Below are 20,480 nucleotides of genomic sequence, written 5' to 3' on the forward strand. Positions count from 1 at the left end.
AAAACAAAACAAAACAAAAAAACCTTGATGGCAATTTAAGAAACAATAGACTCAACTCGCGCTGCCGGCTTTGCTACTTCAAGTGTCATTTTCCACAACCAGGCAAGTTTTTTTTCTCTTTTTTTTTCTCCTTCTCTCCCAACCAAAGATGTTTCTTTCCTTTCAGTGCGCGTAGATGAGGAGGACGCTGGCTGCCGTAGACGGATACACCAGAGAGGGTGGGGGGAGAGGGGAGAGAGGGAAAGAGGAAAGGGGGGGAGGGAAAGAGAGAAAGAGAGAGGAGAGGGAGAGAGAGAGGGGTGGACCCTGCTGGATGGAGATTCTGTTTTCTCCTTGCTAAAATAGAAGTGATTTGCAGGCTTTCCCTATGGAATCCAGTTTGACTCTCCCCAGAGCTAAACACGGGCACACTAACCCCAAAGGGAGGAGGCGTGGCCCGCGGCTCGTGGCCCCGCCCCTTCTTTGCATAACGTCATCCTTCCGCCTCGCCTCGGCCAATCGCAGCTCGGGAGCCGGCGGGCTCGCGGCGCCAGGCCACGCTCCCTCATTAACATCCCTCTCCCGGTGGCGCAGGAGCGCCGGCCCAAGTAACTCGCTGAGTGGCGAGCGAGGGAGCGCGGAGCACGGGCGGCTGAGCCCGGAGCAGAGAGGGGCGAGCGGAGCGGGAAGGGGGCGGACGGGAGCGGGGCGGTGTCCTTCCCAGGGATTTGAGCTGGAGATCTGCTGCATCCCGGCTGTTGCAGTCCTTTAGCGTTCTTGCTGCGCCCTCCTGGCGTGCAGGCTGCGTGGTCCCAGGGCAGATGCCACGTCCGGTTCCGTCGTCCTGGGACGTCGGGGGCCAAAGTGGAGGAGACGGGAGAGCCCAGGCAGAAAATCAGGACGCGCGTCCCAGGTGCCCACCTCTTCGCTTCGAGGCGGGGTGTGGGATGGAGGACGGGGGCGCGAGGTCGGGGCTGGGCGCTCGCGGAGGGATTCTGCGCTGGCCCGAGAGGCTGGGGAAACCCGGCTCCCGCAGGGGAGGCTGTGGGGGCCCCAGACGCATAGTGGGGCTCTGTCCCCACCCGGCCTCCAAGACGCTTCTCCCTCCGCCGCAACCTAGAGGCCGCCGGTGTTAGGCACTGCTCTGATCGGCTCGCTTCTCCCCGGCAGCCTTGGAGAGGAGGGGAGGGTAGAACGAACGATCTCCTTGGGGCTTGGGCAGGGTGCCTTTTAAAAAGTTCTCTCAAGTTCACTCCCGCCCAAAGTAGTATTTTTTTTTCCTCTTCAGAGTAACTACCAAAGCAACAACGTGTACTATCTGATTAGTTGGTTATTTGGTACAGGGTTGGGAAGGATGGAAAATACCCCCTCCAACTTCTATCCCTGGCCAGAAGGAAAAGATGGAGGGAGAAAAGAGGAGGGAAAGAGAAGAAAGAAGAGGGGAAATTGAAAGAGAAGAGAGTGAAGGAAGAAAGGAAAGAAAAAAGTGTCTTCTACCTCAGGCCTTTTCGCGTGTGTACTTGTGGCTAAAGGAAATAGCTAGATTTTTCTGGTAATGTGCCCCATCATTTTTTAGCAGGTTGTAACCTCTAATAAGCTCGCGGTGAACTTCTGTTTCACTGCCCTCAAAGGAACTCCCTGACTGCAGCCAAATCTGCTAAGGACTCCTTAGGGAAAATGCTCTGAGAAATCCAGGTCCCTTTTTACTGGCTATCACTGGCCCTTTGATTTAGGAAGGTCCTGGGGTCAGTGAGGGAAAGGAACACCACGTGCCCATGTTGAATGGCAGGAGACAGGCAAGAGTTAGGCTTTGTGCTCCTGGCAGGGCAGGAAAGTGGAGCCACTTCCTGAGTCCTAAACTGGATGAAAGAGTGTGTTCCAGGCCTACAGGACCACTGTCTTCAAATGGTACTTTACCTGTGAGCCAGCACTCATACCATTTATTCTTCATCTCTTATGTGCCAGATATTCTCTCCCTGGTGCCAGGATTAATGCCAGCTCCTCCAAGGCAGCCCTGAAGAAATTGGTCTGAGGCATCAGGTTCCCTATAGCATCTACCAGAATTCCTGGTAGCCAGTAGGCACTCGGGAGGGGTGTGGTGGTGGAGAGGCTAGAGGGGCTATAGGCTTGTGGGGAGAGGAAAGAAAATGTAGATCTTCTTTATCGAATTTAGATGCACAACTGAAACTAGGCCTGCTAAGACTTCTCAAAACTTCAGGTTTACCCTAATGCCCCAGGGCCAAGGAGTCTCCAGAGATAATCCCTGCCTAAGAGGGCACCCTTTAAGTGAGAGGATCTGGAAGCAGAGGCTGCTTTCCTAACACTGAGTCCCAGAAAGCCCCAGCATAAGGTGCAAGCCTTCCTTTCATCAGTTGCTTAAGGCTCCACTCTATTTTGCAGTAAACAATCTGCAGGTCACCAAGTGAGTGGATGGGGTGCAGCTCTACTCCTGGGAAACACACAATAAAGGAACAGAAACAGCAAAAGTACCAAGCAAAGGTGAGACACAGCTATTGGCAGAAGCAGAATATCCAGGGGACACATGACAAATAAATATCTGGGGCCACACCATCTAGAAGCATATGCAAAAGACAGATTTGTTGAGGCACCTGAAGCTGACGACCCCCAGTGAGAGACTGACGCAGAGAAGGAAAACTTCAGCAGCCTAATTCCTGCCCCAGAGCCAATCTCTCTAGGAACTAAATATGAGAGAGGTGATTTCCACATCAGACAGGCTAGGAAAAGGAAAAAAATGAAAGGGGGCAGGAATCTTTTGATAAGACTGATTCCCTTTGGCCGCGCAGAGGCAGCAGATACCTCACCTGGGATGGTGAGCACACTATATTTTAATGGAGTAGAGTATATTCATAGCTTTTCTTCTGGGCGTCCTTCTGCTTTCAACCTGGCTTTCACATCCTGTAATAAATGTTTAAGTTGGAAGGAGGCTAAAAAGAAGGTGGAAAAGAGACATAGCGAGTGACAGAAAACTGGTAATGACACCTAGGCCAGCAGAGTAATAGCTTTCCATGGATATTCTCTGGTGAATATTGAACCAGCAATTTCAAACTGAATAGCTGAATTAAAATTGAGTTGCAATTTCTAAACTTTTGCAAAAAGAATCTCTTAAGTACTTTTGAGTCTTCCCCTTGTGTGAGGTGACTACCACTTCTCAGACAATGCAGGAGATCAGAGGGATGGCTGAAGCGGGTACCCAGATGAGGTTCACCCTTTCTAGGGTGACATCTGTGAAGAGACCTACTGTGCACTTGTGTGTGTAGCACTGCTTAGGCCGTGGTAGCCTGTCTTGCTGGACTTCAGTGTAATTTATAAACTGGGGTCAGTAGCACAATCACACAGGGGAAGGGAAGGGAGGTGTGCAGGGACACTTCTTGGAAATGCTTGTTTCTGGGCCTTGTCAAGATCTGCAGAACCAGAGCTCTGGAGCTGGTGTCTGGGAATGTATATAGTATTTGAAGGTATTTGGACGCTCGTGATCATATATATAATATGTATTCTCTGAAATAAAGGGGAGAGGGAAGGAGGATGGAGAAAAGAACCCATGATGAGTTAAAAACACACCACCAGTTTTATCCGGAAGGAGCCACTGGAGAGGGCTAGCATTCTCTGCCATGAAGCCCCAGGCCGAGCTCCGAGTGTTTTCAGCGCCAGGCCAGCTTCCCCGGAGCCCTCATCCCTCCCTAACACCAGGATGCCCGGTTCTCAGGGTCTTCGCGCTGGAGGAAGCTCAGGCCGGCGGGCAAGGCCCCCTCTCGAACCAACTTCTTCCCCTTGGCCACCCAGCCTTCTCGGGGCACAAGGAAATCGATTCCCTTCCCTGAAGGGCTTCAGTCGCCAGAATAATTTCTAGGCGCTCAGGTGGAAACACACCCGCCCTTAGCTTCCCCCGAAGAGAAAAAAGACCGAAGGGATACAGCGGAGCAGGTCCCAGGGAGAGAGGGAATTGGCTCGGCTCGTCCGCCCCCACGAGGCGAGTCTGAGGACTTGTCGCTCGGAAATTCCCTCGTCTCCGCTCCCTCTGGCGAGGGCGAGCCCCAGAGGGCTGCACCTGTCGGGGAAAGGCCCCTCACCTTTGCCGCTGCCGGAACTGTCTGTGATCGAGGCGGGAGGACAGACGCCTCCCTCAGGGCTTGGAAGTCGGGGAAAGGGGGCTGCAAAGTCCCAAGGCGCCCAGTCCCTCACCACTCTGGCAGGAGAGCCCTGCACGCCCAGCCCCGAGTCGCAGGTTGGCAGAGGACGGGCCGAGGCCCAGACGCGGTCCCGCGAGGACAGGAGGGCTTCTGCCCGGCTCCCTCTCCCAAGGCGCGGAAGCGGCGTGCGGACGCCCGTGGGAGTGGCCGAGCCCCGGCCCAAGCGGCCAGAGAGCCCGACGCCTTCCCCGCCGACCTGCGCCCGCCGCGCTCGGGGAAGGTGTGGGAGCTGCAGGCCACAGTTCCTCCCGAAACTCCTCCGGCTCTGATCCTTGTTTCAGTAGAGACCAGGCGAAGGCCTCCTTCGTGCCCTAATCTGAGGGACACTCCCAGCCCCCGGGAGTGCACCGACCCCAGTCGTACGAACAGGGCACCTGAGGCCTAGACAGGGACAAAGACACCCACAGACAGGAGGTAGATACCGAGCAAACAGCACTGTAGGGCTCTGGGGAGCTTGAGGGAGAGCTTAGTAGTGGTTCCCACAAGTCTTTCCGGGAGCCAGCCTGCTGACCTCTCGGGTTTCCCCCGGGGCGGGCCCCGATAATAATAGATCCCATTGGTTGAAGGTTTTATGGTCCTGAACTCACTGACTTTCCACCACGTACCAAACAGATTAAGTCACTCCCATTTTACAGCGGAGGAAACTGAGGACCTAGGACGGAAGTGAGAAAAAACTTGTCCACGGCCACACCGAGAGCCAAGTTCCCAAGCCAGAGTTTCTCCGAGCCCCGTGCCCTTAGCCTTGGAGCCCAACCATCCATCCCGCAGGGGTGCGGATCTCCTACCCCGCGTGCTGACGGGTCCCTGGGCTCTGGGGGCTCTTTGTCCCCAAGGGCGCGCGTCGCTTCCGGAGGGCAGAACAGCGGAGGTGAGCGAGGAAGGAGAACGACTCTGAAAAGCGCTAAGGAAGGTGCAGACTGAATGTGCGTTCGCGCAGCCAGACCTCGCCGAGCTGCTGTCCCCACCCGCCGGGCCCGAGCACCAGGGCGCGCCTGCTCGGCCGGCTGTCACTTTCACGGTGTGACCTCCAGTCCCCCTTTCTTACGGGTCTAGCTGAAGTCTTAGCGCCCACTCGCGCAAACCTGCCGGGGGAAGCACGCTCAGCCCACGACTGTGGGGCTCTCCGCGGCACCCGTCAGGAGACAGGAGCGTGAGCACCTGCGAAGACGCTGTGCCTGGGGAGGCGATTTCTGCCTTGGCGCGACCCTAACTAGATAACAGCTCCAGTCGTTCTGAGTCGGGAAATTAAGGTTGGGGACGCAGTCGGATAGAGCTCTCAGTCCAAGGCTGCCCCAGAGTGCGACCACACTCTGCGCTGCCCGAAGTCCCCTGGCCCGCAAGATTCCCCCTCCTCCATCGCGCTCCTGCTGCCTAACAGCAGGGAGCCCAGGGCAGGAGGGAAGAACTCTCCCACCGTTTGCAAATAAGCGTCCTTTCTTTAAGTAACACAAACTCGGGTGGAAGAAGCCTGGGCCAGAGAAGATTTGCAGACAGAAAGGAAAAGGCCTGTTTACTTTAGGGAAAGTCTAAAAAAGGGAGTGCGAGGTTAGTAGACCAGTTTGGGCCCGATGCCTTGTGACCAAAAGTTTTCGCGCAATTTCGTTTGAGGCGCAATTTGCAGGCTCTTTGCACGCCGCTGTGTGCCGCGCGGTCCTCATTTGCTACCTTTGTTTGGGAGATGCTTACGATGTGAGCTTGAAGATAGGCATGAAGGAAGGGTGGCTACACACTTGGGGGTCTGTACAGTTCGCGCGTGCTGGGAAGCGACAGCGTGCACCTGGCTCCACGGGTGCTCGAGTGTTTGATGCAGCCGCGGTGCGCACAAGCAAAAGCACACGTGTCCTTGTGTGGACAGTATGTGCACGTGTCACGTGTCAAAATGCTCAGTTTACTCGATGGAAGTTTGTGTGCATTGGGCAGAAGCATCGTGTACGTATGCCTGAGCTCACACGTGGTTCTTGTGTACACGTGTGCGCTAGGTCCAGCCAGGGGAAAGCAGCAGGCTGGACGCAGACTGAAGAGCCAGGGGCAGGCGTCGACACTGCTGGACCCTCGACTCTGCAGATAGCTGGCAGCCTTTTGGGGATAAGGGTGGGAGGCGCGCCCAGAGGCCGCGTAGCAACGCCAGATCCACTCCTGGTGCGAGAGGTCGATGCCCGCTGCAGGCCCACGCACTACGCGGACTGGCGGACCGAGAGCCGAATGGTCCCTGCTGGACAGTTCCGCACTCTTAATGGTTCCTGGAGGACTCTTGCTGATTATTGATGCCCTGAGTCCTACAGGAGATCGCTTCCAGGTTATTCGCTTGTGTATGCCTTCTCTTTATCGCCGTCGTTATTTGACGGCTCGGGTGAAGGCAGTGCCAAACCTACTCCGCCGCTCCTGCCCCACTTCCCGCAAGCCCCTTTGGGAGTGCGGGGATCTGCAGGCGCCAGAATCTCCTCCTCGGGTGGAGCCACAGCGCCATCTCGCGATCTTCTAGCCTCTCTCTCTGGTCACTGCTCCTGAAGGACCTTCCTGGTCCAAGCCTCTAAATCCCTTCTCTCCAGGTATAACTGGCTTCTCTCCAGGTATAACGTCCCCCTCTCCAGGGGCTCAGGGTCCCCAAACACGCCTTGTTGCTACAGCTCTGTGCACTACCATGTGTCCTCACGTCATCTGGCGAAGTTGTGCTCTCCCTATGGTCACCAGCTCGAATATCACCTTTTCAGACCCCACCAACGCTCATGTCTTTCCCTGATTCTTCCTAATTCTCATATCAAATTGGCCGGGAAATATTTAAATGTCTCTCTACATTATCAGGGAGCTCCTCGACAACGGCTATTGATGCTTACCCAGCATCCACATCAATGAGACATAGTATTTTATTGAATGTATATTATGGAATATCTTATGCGATGTACTGCGGTAAGCACTTAACTTAGATTATCTTCCATCTCCGCTGCAAAACTATGAAGGAGGCACTGATGTTATTTCCCATGTTGCAGGTGAAGAAACCCAGGTTAGAGAGAACAAGTGCCTTGACAAGGTCACACAGCAGAGCTGGGCTGGTCTGCCTGTCTGCTGTCAGAGCCCTGTTGTCCTAACCTGTGTTGCAGATTTCTTCAGTTCTATATCCACAAATGCTACACACATGGCAATCTAGAGTGGGCACTCACACGTTTATGAATAAACATACCATTTCCCATTTAAGTGCTTTTTTCTTTTTGTTTTTGTCTTTTTGAGACAGGGTCTCGATATGCAGCTCAGGCTGGCCTTGAGCTCACTTTATAGCTCAGGCTGGTCTCAAACTCCCAACCATCCTCCTGCCTCAGCCTCCTGAGTGCTGGGATTACAGGCTTACGCCACCACCCCCGGCTAAGTGCTTTTTTCTTTAAGAGAATTGGGCTAGGAAAATCACTGCAATTAACAGACACCTTAATTCAAATGGCATTACAGTGATTAATCCCAAAGAATATTCCACTGCTACCTAGCCAGGTGACCTTGGTCAGAGGATCTTATCCTCACTTCCTTTATTTGTGTTAATAGGTTTACTATAAGGATTAAATGAGGTGGAAAGTGTGACAGACTTGATACAGGGTCTCATAGTCTAGTCACCCCTCAATAATTACAATAACTCAAAATATAATTATGGATATTCTGTAAAACTAAAATAGAAAAAACACACTTAGTGTACCTTTCTCATATACAATTCTCTAGAATTAAATAAAATTATCTCATTATTATATCTTCATGCTCGTCTTGGATGTGAATTATGTGATAAGATATGTTTGCTTTCTGGCAGTTCAGGTGTTAATGTTAACACTACTTTGTTATAAAAATTTAAGGGGCCGAGGGGAGGAATGTAATTAAATGGTAAATCAGCAGAGTTTGCTTCTCACTCTTTCGTCCTGCTTTGTAGGTTCACCAAGACAGACTTAAAGCAAGACTATAAGAGTGCTTGTTATTCTGGAAAGTACAAAACTCTATTTTTTAACTTAGGGGAGATTGTGAGCTAGTTTGAGTTTTTCCCCACTTGAAAAAATTTTATTAGCAGTAATATATTGCAAGTTTAAAAATATGTATCTAAGCAAATGTTTGTACCCAAATAAAAGAAACAAATGAGGTTTGTTTGAACATACTCCAGTCTTTCAGATATTAAAAAAAAAAAAAAAAAAGACGAAGCTTTAAAAGTTTAGGATCTCTTTCTGGAATGAGCCACAAAATAATTACTTCTATTAGCAGTTTAGGTTAAGATGGATTTTTGTATCTGACCAGGCTATAAATTTCCTTCTCTTGAGTTACTTTGGAAGGGGTATTGGGTATACAGTTATGTCATAAACACATTATTTCTGTAATAAAAGCCACAAAAGATATAAATGTGCCGCCTCATGTGTCTGGCCCTCCATCCTTTTCTAGAAACTGCACTGCAGCCACAATTTAGTTTATTTGTACTTGCTTCTCATTCTATGCAATGGTACTGTATGCAGATGAAGACATAGATTGTCCTACAGCAAATTAATGTGTTCAGAGTTTTATTGTATAGCTGACCTTTATTTTGTTATCCTTGCTCAGGGATTTGATTCCTATTAATAATGTGAGACATTAGGCTTTCTGACAATTTAAGGTTCTATTCTGTTTTCTTCTTTTTAAAATTCCTACTATGGTAGTCTTTAGGGATGCTCACCAAAATTCTGGATTTTCTTCTTCCACAAGTTGCATAGTAAGAATGAAGTGTTCGGATTCCCCCATGCTTAGATGTGGCTCAGTTATCTGCTTTGGCAAGTGAGGAATTGGCAGAAGTTATAATTGCTATTTACAGGCAGAATCACGGAAAGCCAGTGTACAACTCACCAGATCTTCTTCCTTGGGCTACAGGGACTGACTTACAGCCTCACACTCTTTGCAAAGATGCTGTAGGTGCTATAGAACGGAGACCACTCCTACTCACGTGGGCATTTAGCATGAATGGGAAATTATTCTTTGTTAGGATCAAGCCCAGAGATTTTTTTTTTTTACTGGAGCATAATCTAACCTTTCTGGTCTAATACACTCAGGAAGGCACTTCTCTTTACTTTTCTTTTTGTATACAGTAAGAAAATCTTCTCCTAGAGTACAAAAGTCCCTTCCATGCCTAATTATATAGGATAATCAGATAATGAAAACAGTCAACTAAAAATCTAAATCTAGTGTGTTTATTCAGTTCATACATTTCGTGGGGTTTAAAACATCATTTAGAAAGCTCTACAATGAGGAATACAACTAACATTTAGAACCCATTAAAAGGAAACTCAAAACTAGAGCTAGATCTCCACAAAAATTTTCACTGGCATTTTTTTTTTTCCATTTGCAAGTCGCCCTGAGGTGAGGCCACAGCAAAGGTTAGCACCTGCAAGCCAGTGAGGGGCTTCTCATCAGCACCTGGCCATACAGGCACCTTCATCTCAGACATCCCAATTTCTAGAACTATGAGAAATATGTTGTTTCAGCCACCTGGCCCATAGTATTTTATAGTAGCAGCTTGAGCTAAGATTTCTGGGAAATAAAAGCAATTAGACCTGGGTACTAAGACCAGTGCTACTTAGAATTTTGAGGTACTTTAGTGATACTAGTTTAGGCATTGAAGCTGCAGTATAATCTTCCTGGGTTTCCACCCTGAGCAGTATTTGGTGGAATCCTTTTTTGTGTTTTCCATAGTGATTCCACCTTAACTGCTTCTCAGGCAAGATAGACAGTACTTCTTTTCTACAACCTCCAATTTTTAAATGTGGGACTGTCCTGGAAAACTGGGCCATATAGATCTGGAGCTATGTAAAATGCTTTGTCATTTTTCTACCCAAGATGAGAAATTTGCCTCTAGATTGAAGAAGTATTCTCTTTAGGTTTCAGTATCTGATCACCTTAGGGAATTTTCTGTGAATTTTCAGTAAACTTTTGTGAGAAAATATTGATTGTGTGACAAGTGCCATATGGTGAAATCATTACTATCTGTTCTTTATCCTTGCAAACATGACTGATTGCCACGAATAATACTACTACTTTCATTTAGATAATAATTTAAAATTGACAAAGGAGTTTCACATGATTTATTGCTTTGATTCCTCTCAACAAACCATGTGACTGACACTTCTTCTCTGTTTCACAGGAGATGAACAGAGGTTGGGATTCGCCTGTGCCTCATGGCTGTAAGCGGTAGGACCTCAAGAAAGCTGTCGGCAACTTTCAGTCAAATATGGAAAGCATCAAAACAATGCCACAGGCCACTCCTCTCAAAATATTACGGAGGATAAATCCATCAGTTTGGTTCCTCCTTTGATGGTGACCTGGAACAGAGTTCCTTACCAGTAGGCAATGACTTTAACGTGACCAAGTAGTTTAAGCCACTGAGAATTTGTGTTTGCTTGTTTTTGCAGCTTAAATTAGCCTGTCTTTACTGGTAGTTTCCTAATTCAAATTTAAGTCTTCTGTAAAAGTAAACTGTCTCTGTGGGCTGGATACTCTTAAACTTGATTATACACATTTAAATTAAAATAGTTAAAGAGAAAATAATCTCCTAGATCATTTATATTTAAGCTAACTTCACTATGTTACTTAACTCTGCACACGTATAAGATTAAGGATAAATTTTTTACACATAGCATTATTAAACAACTGTGAAACAAAATTCCAATGGGAATGAAAAAGAAAATCTCACGAAACCAAAGATTTATAAATAAAATAAAATATGCTTGATTTCATTGTTTTGATAAAACTAAAATACTGTCTAACTGTCAGCATGGTTCTGAGTTCAATAAATCAGTTCTTTAGGTTACATCAGCCTAGATGACATATCATCTGCAATGGCTCGATTTTTCTGCCACTTTTCTCTTTTGTATGAACTACTACAACTCATTAATTCATATTAGTAGGAAAAATTTAAATAAATCAAACTGCCTCTGCCCCTTTCTTATCAACTTATTATAGTTTAAGAATTGCTGTTGGTGCCAATAAATACTAAATTTTGAGCTTAGCAATTTTGTGCCAATAATTAGTTTTAAGGTAATTACCTAGGTGAGTTTATGTTCAACTTCTTAAAATTAAAATTGAAATGAAAACTCAAAGTCTTAAAATTCTTATGAAAAGCCAGGAGAGTGGTCGCAAACCATGTGTGCCAGCTGTTTGTATCATTGGAAGCTCCAAAAGGTTTGCCATCACTGACCTAGGATCATCCTACTTTCAAAACCCATTTCAGGCTTAAATTGATTAAAGGGGTATATTATATATTTCACCACAATTAAAAATATTTTTTTCAGGAAGAATAGCACAAGTGTTCTGAGGAATGATCTCCCCGCCACTTTGATGCTGAGTAACCTTGAGACTACTTGCTTAACATCTCTGAACCTCAGCATCTCCTCTATTAAGTGTACCAACCATATCTTAAAGCTGACAGAGTGAATGGAAGAGTCTATTGCAATATGATGCTATGGAGGACTGATGCTCATTTCCTCCTGGGCCGCAGCTAGACTGCATTTCCAGCTTTCCTTGATGAGAGCCATTTCCTGACATAGTCCATCCGTCCTCCTACATAATTTTCAGTCCTTTCCTTCCCTCTTCTGTGGCTTATGCAGAGAATCCAGCATGGGATTGCAGGGCTCCAGAGCAGGACTTAACAAAAGCTCTTGGTAAAGGTCCGGATGGCAAATCGGGCCTGGTGTGCCACAGTCTCTGTCTCAACCTGTTTACCATTGTAGTGTGAGAGCAGCTAGGAAGCACAGATGATATGTAAATGACAGGGTGTGTCTGTGTCCAAAACACTGTATTTGCAAAAAAAGTGAACCAGAGTAGTAGGTAAGACTTGGCCCAGGAGCTTGCTTATGCTTGAGGATGCTTACAGGGCCCAAGGTGGAAGAAGTCGGAGTCCCTAAATGACTATATGAGAAAACACTATATAAGCAAAACATAAATGCCTGTTGCGTCATGAAAATTTAAAGACTGTTTTAACCATAGCCTGCCCCGATGTGAAACCCAAGAACACAGACACTTTCTTATAAATATGAGGCTTCCCCTTCTTCCCTACGGTCCCTTTAAAGACAAGGATTGTGGATTATTCCTCTGTTTATCCCATTATTGAGCTTTCCCAGTTTGCGTCAGGGAAATAAGCAAAGCCTCATCAGATAAATAATCCTGCATATGAGGAAAGTAATAGATGAAACATTTTTGACAATTTAAGTTGTCACTGTCCTCCTAGACATATGTCTGAGTTAACCAGAGACACAGGGCTGCGAGATTATTTTTTTGAATGAAGCGAATAGAACTAGGCTAATTGATCTCGTTTATGTGAACAGGCTTTTCCCAGGAAAGAATAAGTTTCTGGAGCCTTTGTAAAGTCTCCAATGGTCTTTGCTCAGCTCCCCATAGTAACACTCAGCCTGTCTCCTGCCAACTTGACACAACACCACTGTGGGTTGGTACTTTCACCCCTAAATTTATAGCTAGAAAGTCTGACACCCAGAGCGGTTAAAGAGCTTTTCTAAAATTAGATGCTTTCCTTGCTACTCGACATTAGACTGTGCCACTTCTAGGATCTTATCGACCTTCCCTATTTGAAATGTATTTGTTGGGGGAACAATTGACCTCAGAATGAGTAATTTGTCACCACTCTAAGTAAGTTTCACTAAGTTTCAAATTTTCCCATTACAAAAGGAAAATGAGAAAAATATGTCCTAGATACCACAGAGAAAAATGCTTCATTGTCTTAATTGCCTTTCTAGTTCAATCAAGGAAGGCATTTAATTATTTCTGAACTACATTCAAAACCCTCTCTCTCACTCTCTCTCTCAATTACTCTCCCTAGGTGTGTTAACCAAACCTGTGCAAAACATTTCTCAAGTAAGAGATTATCAAACATTCGTTGAGCACTTTTCATATACCATTGACTGTTCTAAATTCTTTCCACTGATGACCTCATTTTGTCTTCCACAGCAAAGCTGTAAAGGAGACAAAATGGTTATTTCTCTCCAAAAAACAAGGAAACCAAGATGCAGAGTGATGAGATGTTTAGGTAACATGTAGTAAAGTCAGTCTGCCCCTAAGGTCATACCACTTTCTTTATTCCACAGTGCTACCTCTGAAGAGAGACGTGGATTTCACTTTGAGATGCTCATTTCTGAGAACGTGTACAAAAGCAATGTGGAAAAACCATCCACAAGGCCAGGACACAGCTCCAAAGGGTCATCCAGGATCTCCAACACCTGGGGATTGAGGTAGGTCATCTAGAAGCTATACGGTCTAGGAGTAGTTTGTCTGGATTCTTAAGCAACCTGAGGCAGAAGTCCTTGCTGGTGATCCCTAGAAGAGCTCCCTGATGCTCAACACCCTACAGTTACTTGATCACAGCTGTGAAACTGCAAGGAAAGGAAATAACTTCCTTGTCATCTGTACTTTATGGCCATTATTATTATCTTTTGACTTTTCTAGAGAATGAAGAACAGTAGACTCGGTATTTCTACAGTGGGCTCCCCTTACCTGTGGAGGAGATGTTCCAAGACTTGTAGTGGATGCCTGAAGCCACAGAGAAAGAACCCCATATTTACCAGGTTTATTTTATATATATAGATATAGATATAGATATAGATATAGATATAGATCTATGATAAAGTTAAATTTATAAATTAGGCACAGTAAGAGATTAATAACAATAACCAATAAAATTTAGAACAATTATAAGACTCTACTATAATAAAATTGCTAGCATCACTACTCTTGCACTTGGGAGCCACTATGAAGTGAAGCAAGTGTTATTTGAACACAAGCACCACAATACCATAGCAGTAAATTGGATAACCTACATGGCTACTAAGCAACAGATGGGAGGGTAGAATATATTGCAAGGATACACTGCATAAAAGGATGAATCTCATCCAGGGAAGAAAGGAACAGGATGGTGTGAAATTTCATCACGCTTCTCAGACCAGTACACAATTTAACACTCACAGATTGTTTATGTCTGTAATTTTTCATTTAATAGTGTATTTTCAGATTGTCGTTCACCGAGGAAACTAAAACCATGACAAGTGAAACCATGGGTAAGGAGGGACTACTATAAAATCAAAAACTATCAACATATGTATTATATAAGAGAAATGAAAAACATTTCTTGTGTGATGGGCTGCAGCACTGAAAAAGTATCCAAGTAGCAAACAACATAATGAACAGATTTTAAAATGTGTAGGCCACATTAGTAGGAAGTTTACACTACAAATTTTCCACAAGGACTTTAAACTTTATAATAAGTAAACTGCAGAGTACCTTATATATTCAAACCAAAAGGTTCTGTAATTCAAGTTAATTTTTTTTGTTTTCATAGCACTGTAGTTTTTGGTTTTTTGGTACTGGGAATCAAACTCAGAACCTTGCACTTACCAGGCAGGCATTGTGCTGCTGAGCTATATCCCCAGCCCCAGCACTATAGTTTTAATTGTGTAGTTATTGTTAAATATTTTAGTGGAAATAGTCCATTTCATTTTGCATAAAGGCATATGTGAGAAACATTAATATTATTTAAATTATAAAACATGTCTTCCTTATAAATATACAAATACGTGTTAAGCAAAAGTATTAATAACAAAATTTAAAATAAAAAAATAGCTTCCCCATTCCTAATAACCAGAGCAGTTGTTGATTCTTTGTTTTTCTTTGAAGACTTCTAATCACAAGGCTGATTATTTGTTTATATTTATCTACAACAAATAAGTTACACTTTGAAAACTGCATATAAAAGTTTGGCTTTTTTGGGGTGAAACCACTTATAGCTTAGCATGCACTCTACCACTGAGCTATACTCGTAGCCCCAAGCTTAGCTACTTATATTAAGATTTGTATAGCTTTGACACAGCAAAGTAGTTGTTTAATAAAGACTTGGACCATATTCTTAAATAACTAGCATTAGGTTAGAAATCTAGACAAAATTAATTTTCTCTTTTCCAGTTGTGGCAGCTACAGCATTCAAACCAAACCCTTCTTTACCCAAAGCAAGAGAAAGAAAGAGAGAGAAAGAGAGAGAGAGAAGAGAGAGAGAGAGAGAATATGTTCTCCCTGTCTTGAAAAGATTAAAGAGGTAATACACTTGTGAGGAGTTCCCAGACCCAATTTTGAGGGAAAGATCTGTCATCAGATAGTGGAATATTAGATACTCAAGTAGTTACGCCTGAGAACATTTGAGAGCACTTCTGCTTAGCATTCACTTGAGTTTCTGCTCAAGGGGCTGAGTGGGGGGAGACAGCAAAGGTCACGGCTCAAATCTCCAAGGTGGAACATTGTCAAGATTTTCTCATATTAACCTTAGATTTCAAAAAGGTGTATTTTCAACATCGGAACAAAACAGCTCTCTTTCCCAAACTCCAGGAATGTTTAGCCCCTCACTAGCCCTGTAGAGGATTTAAAGCCAGGTACTCACAACCTGAGTTAACTAAGGACACTCAGCCTGTAAAAACGGCTTAAGGTGCCATCATACTGGTAGTGCACCAAAAGCTTTTAAGCAGGAAGACATAGCTATGCTAAACCTTAGTAATCCCTAATAATTTTACAAAGGTAAAGAAAGCAAGCAACCCAAGGTTAGCAGTAGCACAATGAAACATCCCATGAGAATCACAGAATCAACAGAACACAGAAACAGATCGCATCCCTCTGATAGTGAAAGTGTCATACACACTGAAATACCAATATACTTACAATGTTTAAAGAAATAATTGAAAAATGTATATATCTGGATGAAAAAGTATAAAATTTGTTCTAGAGATTTATAAAGACTACAATAGACTGTTAAAAATGCAGTGAATGTATTTAACAGAAACTTGGATAAAATGTAAGGGAGAATTAATGAACTGACTGATAAATTAGAACAAACTATCAAATAGGAAAAAATTAAAATGAGTAGAACCCAGAGTGCATAGTGAGATATCTTACCTATATTTTATCAAATCATCAGGAGGAGAGGGAAGAAAGGATGAGGTAGAGGAAATGTTTGAAGAAAAATAGCTGGGAATTTTCCAAAGCTGTTGAAACACAGATGTATAGATTATAGCAATACAAGAAAAAGGAAAAAGCAAGGTTGGCTGGTTGGTACAAAGTTCAGCAGTACAGCATTTGCCCAGCACACCTGAGGCCCTGAGTTTTATCCCCAGCACCAGAAAAAAAAAAAAAAGTAGATGCATAACTGAGTGTTGCAGAAAAACAAGGTAAAGAGAAAAATCTGAAAAGCAGCCAGAGAAAAGATAAGGGGCCCCTAAAGAATGACAGACTTCTAGCAAACAGCCAGCTGTTTTCTCAATAGCAATAATGGAGGAATGGTACCTTTGATGTACTAGAAGAAAATAATTTCCACCACTGTACCCAGTGAAAGGCTAACCTTATGATTGTTATTATAGGACTCTGTTAGCATGCTTCAGGCAGAAAAAGCTGAAATGAAAGACAGTTTGTAAAACGAACAAAAAAAAAAAAGGAGTGTGGATAAATAAAACAAGCATAGACTGTACAAAATAGTAGTGATAATTTCTAGTGGGGAAAAGAGGATTAAATGAAGTACTAGACAAAAAAAGTAGTTGAGCTCAAAGAGGGAAAGTGGCTAAGAGATCAATGATTCTTGTTTGTGGATTCCTTGGGATCCTTGTTTGGGAGAGGGTGATAGCTTCGAGTACTTGTAGACTGGGGTAAATTAATTACAGAGTTTGGAATTTCCAACGTATGTTTGCTGCTAAGGTTACCACAGCAATGTGGCACAAACTGGGGGGTTTAGACAACAACAGAAATGTATTCTCTGAAAGGTGTGATGGTGAGAAGCCCAAAATCAAGATGTCAGCAGGGCTGTGTTCTCCCTGCAAGGTCTGGGAAAGAAAGTATCTTAGGCTCTTCTCACCTAGGCAGTCTCAGGCACTCCTTGGCTTGTGGCAGAATCACTTGATCTGTGGCTATAGTCCTCTGTATGTCTCTGTCTCCTCTTCTCATAAGAACACCAGTCATGTTGGATTAGGTCCCACTCTAATGGCCTCAGCTTAATTTAATTACATCTGCAGGATCCTACTATTAAACCAGAGTACATTCCCAGTACTGGGGTGGGTTGAGGAGTTAGGACTTTCATATATCTTTGGGAAGGGCACAAGTCAGTCCATAACATAATTAACAAGGAAAATTATAGAATTAGGTACATTTTCCTGAAGTAGTAAAGGAGAAATTAACTGAATATTAATTGAGTATTGAAGATTAAAGATAATGTTGACAGCAAATTCAACAAGAACAGATAAGCAAGTTAGTCTTATGAACACAGGTTTTTAAAAACTCTAAACAACATATTAACAATTTGATTTCACAATATATATAAAAGAGCAATATCTCATGAACAAGTACAGTTGATCCTTTGAATTTAAGTAATGACAACCATAGTGAATCATAGTGAAAATCATAGTGAATCATAATGAAAATCAAGTAATGTAATTCACCATATTAACAGATTAAAAAAGAAAAGTCACTCTGGGATGCTGAAACAGGAGGATTGCAAGTTCAAGCCCAACCTGAGCAATTTAGTCACTTAGTGAGCTCCTGTCTCAAAATAAAAACTAAAAGGGGCTGGAAATGAGCTCAGCACAGAGGCTCTAAATTCAATGCCCGGTATTTGGAAGAGGGAAGAGAAATATTGTCATCACTGTAACAAATGCAGGAAAAAGAAGCAGTTAATGTAGACAATAACCAGGTGTGGTGGTGCATGCTTGTAATTCCAACACTCAAGAGGCTGAAGCAGGAGGATGCTGTGAGTTCAAGTCCAGCCTGGGCTAGACAGTGAGTTCAAGGTGAGCCTGAACTACACAGTGAGACTCTGCCTCAATAAATAAATAAATAGATAGATAAATAAATAAATAAAATAATACCTCACAAGGCTAGCATGATGATATATGAATATATATCAGCATATAAGCAATCAATAATGTTACCCTATTATCACTATTTATAAACTCTATGAGGTTTTTCACCCACATCATAAAGTATATCTAAATATAAGAAGATGCCAAACCTCATCAGAATTCAAATACAAAATAAAACCAGAATAAGATATTATTTTACCTATTAAATAAGCAAAAGTTTAAAAGCCTGATGACAAAGGTTGCCTAATTACTTGGTACCTCTCATTTACTGCTAATGAGGACAACCACTCTGGAAAGCAGGTTGGCATTATTTACAAATTTTTTTACCATATAATCCAGAAATTCCACTCCTATGTATACACTCCACAGAAGTGCACATTTAACCCCCTAACAACACAGGGATAAAGCTCCTTGATCATAGTGAATAATCCTATTAATATATTGCTATCTTCAACTTTGTAGTATTTTGTTTAGAATTTTTGTGTCCTTATTCATGAAGGAAATTCATCTGTAGTATTCTTTTCTCATAAGGTCTTTGTCTGGCTTTGGGAGGAGACTTACTAGGCTTACTACAGAAGTTCCCCTCCTTGACATTTTTGGGAAAAAGTTTGTGAAGGCCTGGTATTATTTCTTCTTTAGTTATTCAATAGAATTTACCAATACAATAATTTGTTTCTATGCTAGTCTCTGTAGAAATATTTTTAATTGTTAAGTTAATGTTTTTTACTTGTCTGTTAGGGAGTAGAGTATACATTGTGTGTATAACAAGTTTAGCAACAAGTGTTGAAATCTTACTATACTCTCCAAGTAGCCTCTGGTTTTTCTAATTGTGATAAAATTATATAACATAAAATTTGCCATCAGAGCCATTTTAAGTGTGCCATTCAGGACTATTAAATACATTCACATTGTTGTCCAACCAATCTCCATAATTCTTTTCCCCTTATGAAACTGAAACCCTGTACCTCTAAACAACAAACAACTTCCAGTTTCTCCCTAGTCTAGCCTATGACAACCACCATTCTACTCTGTGTCTATGAATTTGACTACTCTAAGCACAAAACATATAAAGCCTTTCTTTTTTGTGACTGACTTAATGTCCTTACAGTTTATCTATGTTGTAGTATGTTCAGAAGCTCCTTCTTGTGTAGGGCTGAATGATATTCCACTACACCTATCAATTTGTTCATCCATTCCTTTGTCACTGAGCACTTGGGTTTTTTCTATCTTAGGGCTATTGTAAATAATGCTGCTATGACATGAGCATCCAATTTCTGTAGTTCTTACAGTTATTCATTTTTCTACTTATTCTTCTTTCAGTAATTTGCATCTTTGTAGTAATGTGTTATCTACATTGCTTAATTTATTGGTGTAGTCATTAATAATATTCTCATATAATCCTTTTAATTTCCATAGGGTTGGTAGTGATGACTGTTTTTTCTTTCCTAGTTTCTGAAGCTTTTGTATTTTCTCTTATTTGTAATACTTGCTAAGAAAATGTTACTTTTTAAAATACTTTCAAAGAAGCAACATTTGTTTTCATTGATTTTTCTCTATGGAATGGAGAAGTCTATTTCAGTGATTTCTGTTTTGATATTTTTTATTTTCTTCCTGCTTATAGTTTCTTAAAGAAGAGTTTAAATTACTGATTACAGACCTTTCTTCTTTTCCAACACAGGCATTTAAGGCAAAAAAAACCCTCTTCTATGTGCTTATTTAATGCATCCTATAACTTGATGTGCTGTGTTTTATCCTCATTAAGATAAAATATATTTTAATTTCACGAGTAAAGAAATGACAAGGGAAATATGTTATTTCCCAAATACTGTATTTGAGATTTACTCAGGAATCTTAATATTATGACTTATTAACTTAATCATGCTACAGTGAGACAAAAAATTTTGTTGATTTAATCTTTTAAAATGTATTAAGATTTGTTTTGTGGGGCTGGGGATATAGCTCAGTGGCACAGTGCCTGTCTGGCAAGTACAAGGTACTGAGTTTGATTCCCGGTACCAAATAAAAACAAAAACAAAGAAACAAGAAAAGATTTGTTTTGTGGTTCACTATATGATATATCTTGGAGAATATTCCACACTAACTTGAAAAGAATATGCATTCTACATTCACTGGGGCTTTGTCCTACAAATATTAATAAATCAGTTTGATTGACAGCTTATTTAACTCTTCTATATCCTTCTTGATTTTCTGTCTGGTTGTCCATAAGTTACTAAATGTGAGATATTGAAATTTGCAGCTATGATTGTTGTCTGCTTCTTTTGATTTTGTTATTTTTTTTATTTTAAAAATAAAAGAAGGAAAACAACAGACAGACAACCATTTGCAAAATAGCAAAAGAACAATACAAACAACACACAGTTACAAACAAAGTGGTAGGAAATGAACAATGCTTGTTGTGTTA

The sequence above is a fragment of the Chinchilla lanigera genome, unplaced genomic scaffold, assembly GCF_000276665.1.
Source record: "Chinchilla lanigera isolate Chin_1 unplaced genomic scaffold, ChiLan1.0 scaffold00007, whole genome shotgun sequence".
NCBI lineage: Eukaryota > Metazoa > Chordata > Mammalia > Rodentia > Chinchillidae > Chinchilla > Chinchilla lanigera.